Raw genomic sequence first — 10,000 nt, forward strand, 5'->3', positions numbered from 1 at the left:
TCTCCTCTCCTCTCCCCTCCCCTCCTCTCCTCTCCTCTCCTCTCCTCTCCCATCCTCTCCTCTCCCCTCCTCCTTCCTCAGTGGTCCCCTTTTCCCAACCCCAGATGACCTGTGACTTCATGGGGATGAAATACAGCCAAGCACTGTGGGAAAATTTTAAGAGCGAGAGAAATGGTGGGAGAAAGAGTGAGATGAAAGAGGAAGGGGACTTTAAAAAACAACAACATGCATTTAGCTTTTTTTTCCCCAAAGCCCCACTTTGACCCCCCCAGAGAGATATCAGAGAAAGATAAGAGGGAACAACGGGGCAAGAGAGAGAGAGAGAGAGAGAGAGAGACAGACAGAGAGACAGAAAGAGAGACAGAGAGAGAGAGAGAGACAGAGAGAGAGAGAGAGAGAGAGAGAGAGAGAGAGGGACAGATTAAATATGCTGATTAAGCTCATCGAGGGTTAGGGCCGGATTACCTGACGTGAACTCAAGACACCCGGGTGGGTGAAAAACAAAAGGGAATAATTTCCTCATAAAACTACAACCTCTCCTGAACTGAACTCTGTTTCCAGAACAACGACTGGCCTCATAGATGCTCAACATGCTCTGCTCTGTAACGGCTCGAGTCTAAATCAACTAGACACTAAACAACACTAGACACTAAACAACACTAGACACTATGAAACACAAAGCTTTTACTATCTCATCCTGGAATATACAAGGTCAGAGGTCATCTGCTTTTGGCCTAAAGCGCGGGAACCTGGACTTCGTCTAATAAATTTGAAAACAGACATTGTCATCCTACAAGAAACATGGTATAGAGGAGACGGACCCACTGGTTGCCCTCTAGGTTACAGAGAGCTGGTAGTCCCATCCACCACACTACCAGGTGTGAGACATGGTATAGAGGAGACGGACCCACTGGTTGTCCTCTAGGTTACAGAGAGCTGGTAGTCCCATCCACCACACTACCAGGTGGATGGTATAGAGGAGACAGACCCACTGGTTGCCCTCTAGGTTACAGAGAGCTGGTAGTCCCATCCACCACACTACCAGGTGGGTGGTATAGAGGAGATGGACCCACTGGTTGCCCTCTAGGTTACAGAGAGCTGGTAGTCCCATCCACCACACTACCAGGTGGGTGGTATAGAGGAGACGGACCCACTGGTTGCCCTCTAGGTTACAGAGAGCTGGTAGTCCCATCCACCACACTACCAGGTGGGTGGTATAGAGGAGACGGACCCACTGGTTGCCCTCTAGGTTACAGAGAGCTGGTAGTCCCATCCACCACACTACCAGGTGGGTGGTATAGAGGAGATGGACCCACTGGTTGCCCTCTAGGTTACAGAGAGCTGGTAGTCCCATCCACCACACTACCAGGTGGATGGTATAGAGGAGACAGACCCACTGGTTGTCCTCTAGGTTACAGAGAGCTGTTAGTCCCATCCACCACACTACCAGGTGGGTGGTATAGAGGAGATGGACCCACTGGTTGCCCTCTAGGTTACAGAGAGCTGGTAGTCCTATCCAACAAACTACCAGGTGGGTGGTATAGAGGAGACGGACCCACTGGTTGCCCTCTAGGTTACAGAGAGCTGGTAGTCCCATCCACCACACTACCAGGTGGGTGGTATAGAGGAGACGGACCCACTGGTTGCCCTCTAGGTTACAGAGAGCTGGTAGTCCCATCCACCACACTACCAGGTGGGTGGTATAGAGGAGACGGACCCACTGGTTGCCCTCTAGGTTACAGAGAGCTGGTAGTCCCATCCACCACACTACCAGGTGGGTGGTATAGAGGAGACGGACCCACTGGTTGCCCTCTAGGTTACAGAGAGCTGGTAGTCCCATCCACCACACTACCAGGTGTGATACAGGGAAGAGGCTCAAGGTGGTATGGTAATTTGGTATAGAGCAGACAACCTAAGAAAATGAACAACAATGACAAATGAAATAAACATCCTCTCACTGTCAACTGCGTTTATTTTCAACAAACTTAACACGTGTAAATATTTGTATGAACATAACAAGATTCAACAACTGAGACATGAACTGAACAAGTTCCACAGACATGTGACTAACATAAATGGAATAATGTGTCTCTGAACAAAGGGGGGGGGGGGGTCAAAATCAGAAGTAGCCCTCGCCCTCCGAATCCAACAGGTCCCAGACGTGCTCAATGGGATTGAGATCCGGGCTCTTCGCTGACCATGGCAGAACACTGACGTTCCTGTCCTGCAGGAAATCACGCACAGAACGAGCAGTGTGGCTGGTGGCATTGTCATGCTGGAGGGTCATGTCAGGATGAGCGTGCAGGAAGGGTACTTCATGAGGGAGGAGGATGTCTTCCCTGTAACGCACAGCGTTGAGATTGCCTGCAATGACAACAAGCTCAGTCCGATGATGCTGTGACACACCGCGCCAGACCACGACGGACCCTCCACCTTCAAATCGATCCCGCTCCAGAGCACAGGCCTCAGCGATAAACGCGAATCCGACCATCACCCATGGCCCCCTATCTTTGAAGGACAACATGCTCTGCTCTGTAATGGCTCTATCTTTGAAGGACAGGGGGCCTTAAAAACTGAGTTTAGTTTGATGAAGAATGCGAAAACCTACGAAATAAATAGAGAAACCAGAAACATAGTGATTGACCATAGTGAAGAGATAGGTCCATGTTTTCTGGGTCTCTATACAGAAATACAATGTAAAATAAAGGAACAACAAGTCAGAAATCAGTTCAATGAAGAATCCTTACAATCTAACCAAATCTAACTATTTGCACATCATTACAACACTGTATATAGACATAATATGACATTTTAAATGTCTTTATTCCTTTGTAATGTCTGTGTAACATTTACTGTTCACTTATATTGTTTTTTAGAAAGAGAGAGAGGGGGAGAGAAAGAGAGAAAGAGAGAGAGAGAGAGCAGATAGAGAGGTTTTGTAACTTCTGTGAGTGTAATGTTTACTGTTCATTTTTATTGTTTATTTCACTTTTGTATATTATCTACCTCACTTGCTTTGGCAATGTTAACATGTTTCCCATGCCAATAAAGCCCCTTGGATTGAATTGAGAGAGAGGGCAGAGAGAGAGCAGAGAGAGAGAAGAGAGCAGAGAGAGAGAAAAACACGAAGAATTATCTATCCAAAATGGAGATGTATGGGTAAACCACTTCTCCAATCTTTTTGGCTCTATAAGACAAATTTGACCCCAATAACTACCCTGGAATATGCGTCAACAGTAACCTTGGGAAAATCCTCTGCATTATCATTAACAGCAGACTCGTACATTTCCTCAATGAAAACAATGTACTGAGCAAATGTCAAATTGGCTTTTTACCAAATTACCGTACAACAGACCATGTATTCACCCTGCACACCCTAATTGACAACCAAACAAACCAAAACAAAGGCAAAGTCTTCTCATGCTTTGTTGATTTCAAAAAAGCCTTCGACTCAATTTGGCATGAGGGTCTGCTATACAAACTGATGGAAAATGGTGTTGGGGGAAAAACATACAACATTATAAAATCCATGTACACAAACAACAAGTGTGCGGTTAAAATTGGCAAAAAACACACACATTTCTTCACACAGGGTCGTGGGGTGAGACAGGGATGCAGCTTAAGCCCCACCCTCTTCAACATATATATCAACGAATTGGCGCGGGCACTAGAAAAGTCTGCAGCACCCGGCCTCACCCTACTAGAATCCGAAGTCAAATGTCTGCTGTTTGCTGATGATCTGGTGCTTCTGTCACCAACCAAGGAGGGCCTATAGCAGCACCTAGATCTTATGCACAGATTCTGTCAGACCTGGGCCCTGACAGTAAATCTCAGTTAGACCAAAATAATGGTTTTCCAAAAAAGGTCCAGCCACCAGGACCACAAATACAAATTCCATCTAGACACTGTTGCCCTAGAGCACACAAAAAACTATACATACCTTGGCCTAAACATCAGCGCCACAGGTAACTTCCACAAAGCTGTGAACGATCTGAGAGACAAGGCAAGAAGGGCATTCTATGCCATCAAAAGGAACATAAATTTCAACATACCAATTAGGATTTGGCTAAAAATACTTAAATCAGTCATAGAGCCCATTTCCCTTTATGGTTGTGAGGTCTGAGGTCCGCTCACCAACCAAGACTTCACAAAATGGGACAAACACCAAATTGAGACTCTGCACGCAGAATTCTGCAAAAATATCCTCTGTGTACAACGTAGGACACCAAATAATGCATGCAGAGCAGAATTAGGCCGATACCCACTAATTATCAAAATCCAGAAAAGAGCCGTTAAATTCTATAACCACATAAAAGGAAGCGATTCCCAAACCTTCCACAACAAAGCCATCACCTACAGAGAGATGAATCTGGAGAAGAGTCCCCTAAGCAAGCTGGTCCTGGGGCTCTGTTCACGAACACAAACACACCCTACAGAGCCCCAGGACAGCAGCACAATTAGACCCAACCAAATCATGAGAAAACAAAAAGATAATTACTTGACACATTGGAAAGAATTAACAAAAAAACAGAGCAAACTAGAATGCTAGTTGGCCCTACACAGAGAGTACACAGCGGCAGAATACCTGACCACTGTGACTGACCCAAAATTAAGGAAAGCTTTGACTATGTACAGACTCAGTGAGCATAGCCTTGCTATTGAGAAAGGCCGCCGTAGGCAGACATGGCTCTCAAGAGAAGACAGGCTATGTGCACACTGCCCACAAAATGAGGTGGAAACTGAGCTGCACTTCCTAACCTCCTGCCCAATGTATGACCATATTAGAGAGACATATTTCCCTCAGATTACACAGATCCACAAAGAATTCGAAAACAAATCCAATTTTGATAAACTCCCATATCTACTGGGTGAAATTCCACAGTGTGCCATCACAGCAGCAAGATTTGTGACCTGTTGCCACGAGAAAAGGGCAACCAGTGAAGAACACACACCATTGTAAATACAACCCATATTTATGCTTATTTATTTTATCTTGTGTCCTTTAACCATTTGTACATTGTTAAAACACTGTATATATAATATGACATTTGTAATGTCTTTATTGTTTTGAAACTTCTGTATGTGTAATGTTTACTGTTAATTTTTATTGTTTATTTCACTTTATATATTCACTTTATATTTCATCTACCTCACTTGCTTTGGCAATGTTAACACATGTTTCCCATGCCAATAAAACCCTTGAATTGAATTGAATTGAGAGACAGAGACAGAGAGAGCAGAGACAGAGAGAGCAGAGAGAGAGAGAGCAGAGAGAGAGAGAGCAGAGAGAGAGAACAGACAGAGAGAACAGACAGAGAGAGAGAGCAGAGAGAGAGAGCAGCGAGAGAGAGAGAACAGAGAGAGAGAGACAGAGAGAGAGCAGAGAGAGAGAGAGAGAGAGAGCAGGGCCACATGTGGAAACAATCAGCCTCAAACACTTCCTGATAACATCATCTATGCTGCTCCCTCCCTCCGCCCACAGCCTGGGCGTGTGTGTGTGTGTGTGTGTGTGTGTGTGTGTGTTAGAGAGAGCAAGAAGCAAAGACAAAGAACGCTTTAAATTCTCGAACTGCAACAAAGGAAATGAGCACCGTGGTCTCCTCACACACACACACACACACACACACACACACACACACACACACACACACACACACACACACACACACACACACACACATATTCCTAGTGCTATTTTCAGCATGTTATTGGGGAGGGTTCTCTCTGGTACAAGTGGTGAGAAGGAGAGAAGGAAAAGGGTTGAGAGAGAGAGAGAGAAAAGGATTGAGGGAGAGAGAGGGGACATAAAAGAGAGAGGGAGAGAGAAATAAAAGGCTTGAGGGAGAGAGAGAGAGAGAGAGAGAGAGAGAGAGAGAGGGGGGGGGGCATGAAAGAGAGAGGGAGAGAGAAAGAAAAGGATTGAGAGAGAGAGAGAGAGAGAGAGAGAGAGAGAGAGGGAGAGGGGACATGAAAGAGAGAGGGGAGAGAAAGAAAAGGATTGAGGGAGAGAGAGAGAGAGAGAGAGAGAGGGGACATGAAAGAGAGAGGGAGAGAGAACTTTGTGTCTCTTTGTTCCTCCATCAGTGCTGAGACACAGTAGAGACACAGTACAGACAGTAGAGACAGTAGAGACCCAGTAGAGACAATAGAGATACAATAAAGACCCAGTAGAGACCCAGTAGAGACAATAGAGATACAATAAAGACCCAGTAGAGACCCAGTAGAGACAATAGAGATACAATAAAGACCCAGTAGAGACCCAGTAGAGACAGTATAGAGACCCAGTAGAGACTCAGTAAAGACCCAGTAGAGACCCAGTAGAGACATATTAGAGACAGTAGAGACAGTAGAGACCCAGTAGAGACACAGTGGAGACCCAGTAGAGACCCAGTAGAGACCCAGTAGAGACACAGTGGAGACCCAGTAAAGACCCAGTAGAGACCCAATAGAGACACAGTGGAGACCCAGTAAAGACCCAGTAGAGACCCAATAGAGAAACAGTAGAGATACAATAGAAACCTAGTAGAGAGACAGTAGAGAAACAGTAGAGACCCAGTAGAGACCCAGTAGAGACCCAGTAGAGATACAATAGAAACCCAGTAGAGAGACAGTAGAGAAACAGTAGAGACCCAGTAGAGACCCAGTAGAGACCCAGTAGAGATACAGTAGAGACCCAGTAGAGATACAATAGAAACCCAGTAGAGAGACAGTAGAGAAACAGTAGAGACCCAGTAGAGACCCAGTAGAGACCCAGTAGAGATACAGTAGAGATACAATAGAGACACAGTAGAGACTGTAGAGAGACAGTAGAAACCCAGAAACGACCCAGTAGAGACCCAGTAGAGATACAGTAGAGACCCAGTAGAGACCCAGTAGAGATACAATAGAGACACAGTAGAGACCCAGTAGAGAGACAGTAGAAACCCAGAAGCGACCCAGTAGTAGTAGAAACAGTAAAGACATATTAGAGACCCAGTAGAGACCCAGTAGAGACAATAGAGACACTGTAGAGACCCAGTAGAGACAATAGAGACCCAGTAGAGATAATAGAGACCCAATAGAGACATATTAGAGACAATAGAGACACAGTAGAGACCCAGTAGAGATCCAGTACAGACCCAGTAGAGAGACAGTTGAAACCCAGTAGCCAGTAGTAGAAGAAACAGTAGAGACATATTAGAGACAGTAGAGACCCAGTAGAGACCCAGTAGAGACAGTAGAGACCCAGTGGGGACCCAGTAGAGACAATAGAGACACAGTAGAGACACAGTAGAGACCCAGTAGAGACCCAGTAGAGATACAGTAGAGACCCAGTAGAGATACAGTATATATACAATAGAGACACAGTAGAGACCCAGTAGAGATCCAGTACAGACCCAGTAGAGAGACAGTTGAAACCCAGAAGCCAGTAGTAGTAAAAACAGTAGAGACATATTAGAGACAGTAGAGACCCAGTAGAGACAATAGAGACACAGTAGAGACCCAGTAGAGATCCAGTACAGACCCAGTAGAGAGACAGTTGAAACCCAGTAGCCAGTAGTAGTAGAAACAGTAGAGACATATTAGAGACAGTAGAGACCCAGTAGAGACCCAGTAGAGACAGTAGAGACCCAGTGGGGACCCAGTAGAGACAATAGAGACACAGTAGCGACACAGTAGAGACAGTAGAGACCCAGTAGAGACAGTAGAGACCCAGTAGAGACAGTAGAGCTCCAGTAGAGACACAGTAGAGACCCAGTAGAGACAATAGAGACACAGTAGAGACACAGTAGATACCTAGTAGAGACCCAGTAGAGACAGTAGAGACAGTAGAGACCCAGTAGAGACAGTAGAGCTCCAGTAGAGACCCAGTAGAGACAGTAGAGCTCCAGTAGAGACAGTAGAGACCCAGTAGAGACCCAGTAGAGAAACAGTAGAGACAGTAGAGACCCAGTAGAGACCCAGTAGAGACAGTAGAGACCCAGTAGAGACCCATCAAAGACAGTAGAGCTCCAGTAGAGCCCCAGTAGAGATACAGTATAGACCCAGTAGAGACAGTAGAGACCCAGTAGACAGTAGAGACCCAGTAGAGAAACAGTAGAGACCCAGTAGAGACAGTAGAGACCCAGTAGAGACCCAGTAGACCCAGTAGAGACCCAGTAGAGACCCAGTAGAGATCCAGTAGAGACAATAGAGACCCAGTAGAGACAATAGAGACCCAGTAGAGACCCAGTAGACCCCGTAGAGACCCAGTAGACCCAGTAGAGACCCAGAAGACCCAGTAGAGACCCAGTAGAGACCCAGTAGACAGAGTCTTCTGAACAGCATTCTGAATCACTCTTTCTGGCTGCTCTTTGCAGTGTTGTCTGGTTTAGTCCTTGAGTCCTTAAACATCCTTTAAGCCTTAATAAAGACACATTCTTTACATTGTCTGACTCCCTCTTCACCCTCCCCTCCCTCTTATCCCTCTTCTCCCTCCTCTCCCTCCTCACCCTCCTCTCCCTCCTCCCCTGCTCTCCCTCCTCACCCTCTCCCTCATTTCCCTCCTCACCATCCTCTCCCTCCTCCCCTGCTCTCCCTCCTCTCCCTGCTCTCCCTCCTCACCCTCCGCTCCCTCCTCCCCTGCTCTCCCTCCTCTCCCTCCTCCCCTGCTCTCCCTCCTCACCCTCCTCACCCCCCCTCCTTTCCCTCCTCACCCTCCTCTCCCTGCTCTCCCTCCTCACCTCCGCTCCCTCCTCCCCTGCTCTCCCTCCTCTCCCTCCTCCCCTGCTCTCCCTCCTCACCCTCCTCACCCCCCCTCCTTTCCCTCCTCACCCTCCTCTCCCTCCTCTCCCTGCTCACCCTCCTCTCCCTCCTCACCCTCCCTTCCCTCCTCACCCTCCTCTCCCTCCTTTCCCTCCTCTCCTCCCCAGTCCATTTTCCCCCCCATCTTTTCTTCCCAGCCGGCCACTCATCTACAGGCTGCAAGCTGTCAAAACAACCCAGGGATGGCCAGCCCACTACATCCTAACCCCTGGCCCCTAGATCTTGGCCTGTAACCCCTAGCACAGATGTGGCTCCTGTATCCCCAACCACACCCTGATCTGATAGCTAATAACTGTTAGCTGTTGATGTTAGCCTGAAATATCACATTTACATACATATTCAGACCCTATACTCAGTACTTTGTTGAAGCACCTTTGGCAGCGATTACAACCTTGAGTCTTCTTGGGTATGACGCTACAAGCTTGGCACACCTGTATTTGGGGAGTTTCTCCCTTTCTTCTCTGTAGATCCTCTCATCTCTGTCAGGTTGGATTGGGAGCGTCGCTGCACAGATATTTTCAGGTCTCTCCAGAGATGTAGGATCGGGTTAAAGTCCATTCTGAGATGTGTCCCCAAGCCACTTCTGCATTAACAGAAGTGGGTATCGGTCTGTTTCGGCTCTGCGTGCATTATTCTGTGTTTTACGTTGTACTATTTCAAGTCTCATAGCAAAGGGTCTGAATACTTACATAAATAAAGTATTTATTTATTACATTTCAATACTGTCACGCCCTGAACCTTAGAGGTCCTCTTTATGTCTCTATTTTGGTTTGGTCAGTGTGTGATTTGGGGTGAGCATTCTATGTTTTGTGTTCTATGTTTTCTATTTCTGTGTTGTTTGGCCGGGTATGGTTCTGAATCAGGGACAGCTGTCTATCGTTGTCTCTGATTGAGAACCATACTTAGGCAGCCCTTTTCCCACCTGTGTTTTGTGGGTCGTTGTTTTCTGTTTTTGTGTTTCTGCACCAGACAGAACTGTTTCGGTTTCGTTCTCTTTGTTGTTTTTGTTATTCAGTGTTCAGTTCTTTTAATAAATCATGAACACTTACCACGCTGCGCTTTGGTCCACTTCTTCATGCGATGACCGTAACAGGGTGGGCGATGACCGTAACAGGGTGGGCGATGACCGTAACAGGGTGGGCGATGACCGTAACAGGGTGGGCGATGACCGTAACAGGGTGGGCGATGACCGTAACAGGATGGGCGATGACCGTAA

At 46.8% G+C, this 10,000-nt stretch overlaps 1 protein-coding gene across 2 annotated transcripts in view; it reads left to right on the forward strand.

Annotated features, from left to right (window-relative positions):
• The window catches only part of LOC139383000 (tyrosine-protein kinase receptor UFO), an 81,200-nt gene that overhangs the window by 30,642 nt on the left and 40,558 nt on the right, over positions 1-10,000 (forward strand). The gene's annotated exons all lie outside the window — the stretch shown is intronic.

This window comes from Oncorhynchus clarkii, chromosome 24, assembly GCF_045791955.1.
Source record: "Oncorhynchus clarkii lewisi isolate Uvic-CL-2024 chromosome 24, UVic_Ocla_1.0, whole genome shotgun sequence".
In the NCBI taxonomy this organism is placed as follows: Eukaryota; Metazoa; Chordata; class Actinopteri; order Salmoniformes; family Salmonidae; genus Oncorhynchus; species Oncorhynchus clarkii.